The sequence below is a fragment of the Olea europaea genome, chromosome 10 (assembly GCF_002742605.1).
Source record: "Olea europaea var. sylvestris chromosome 10, O_europaea_v1, whole genome shotgun sequence".
Taxonomy (NCBI): domain Eukaryota; kingdom Viridiplantae; phylum Streptophyta; class Magnoliopsida; order Lamiales; family Oleaceae; genus Olea; species Olea europaea.
Window position 1 is genome coordinate 36,888,227 of NC_036246.1, and position 1,481 is coordinate 36,889,707.

Consider the following 1,481-nt stretch of genomic DNA (forward strand, 5'->3'; position numbering starts at 1 on the left):
CTTCGGCTTTAATGGGGAGAGTTTCGGATGTGAAGAGGTTCCGTTTAAGAGGAAGTGTTTCGGCAAAGAACTTCAGAAAAGGATAGCGCCTCAGTCAAAGAAGAGCTTGTTCCCTTTCTTTGATTTCGTTAACTGTCAGATGTCTGGGTGTAGTGTCTCCACATGGCTTTAACGTGGCCTCGTCTGATCTCTTCGGATACGAGGCATAACAGCTTCTATTAACAAGAGCAGGCTTTAGAACCAATTATGATCTAAATTCATATTAAATTTGTAACAAGTTTAATAATAATAAAAACCTAAGTTTCTTATTAGTTTATTACTACTCTCATATTTCTCCCACCCTCTATTAAGTTGAAGAACATCAGATTGCGAGAAATGATGATTCTCCCATGGTGGTCGATGTCAATCTACCAATTGGTCGGTTAAATATGTTTTTTTCTCCTTTCTCCTCCTCTCTGCACAGAATTTATCTTCATTATCGACTTGTATAAGGTTATTTGCAGAATATATGTACACATTTAGCAGCAGATTCTCCAATGAAAAACTAAGAACTGAAATGCAAGTCTCAATTGAAGAGCAGAAATTAATTCCCTGTTACTCCATTAATCTTCTCCAGATTATTATTTTCTTTACATCCATTCCAAGGTTTAACATGTTAATTCGGGCATGAGAGACCAAAGTTCCAGAAGATATAAGAACAGAGTTATAGTAATCAATCTTGGACTTATAATCAAATATTAATTATCAAATGATCTCAAGCAAAAATGTGAGTGAAAAACAGTTTTTGTATATGCACCAAATCACGAGATAAATAACATTACTTTATTCTAACATATGCTCATAGGATAGTAAAATACTCAAAAATATATCTTGGACTTCAAAAGATAGAATTTTATAAATAACCATAAGCTTCATCTTCACTGCTGGCGTAAACTCATTTTTTCTTTATCAACACTGTCCAGTGTCGTAGACATACCAGTTAATCTCCTGAAAAACAAACCCATCATGGAATATTATCGATGACATTGTCAATGAAACGTCTCAAGAAATCATAAGACGAGCCACCTTCCATCAAAGCCATTGTACTGTCGTGTTTCATCTGTTTCATCTTTATCCTCATTTCACTCTCCGGCTCCATTAGGCGCCTGATTCCCTTCTCTATTTCTTCTGCCGGCACAATTGTATCACTGCCCCTCCTATAGTCCATCTTAATCTCCACAGCAATTCCTAAGTCCTTCACCAATTCGAATGCATTAACTTGCTGCTCGGCATACATCGGCCATGCTGCTATTGGCACTCCACACCAGACACTTTGAGTTCCACCCACAATGCGACAAGAAGCCTCCCACTGAAGGGTGAGATAAGACGGCCACTTGTGGTGCCCATCCAATAACCTTCCCGATCACTGCAGTGCGTTGCAAGAACCCTTTTGGCAATACTTCTTCAGGATTTTCGTATTCTGATGGATCCTCGAGACTATC

The 1,481-nt window shown here is 38.2% G+C and overlaps 1 pseudogene; it reads right to left on the reverse strand.

Moving 5' to 3' along the window:
* Nucleotides 1-767: 767 nt before the first annotated feature.
* The window catches only part of LOC111400608, a 3,637-nt pseudogene continuing 2,923 nt past the window's right edge, over nt 768-1,481 (reverse strand).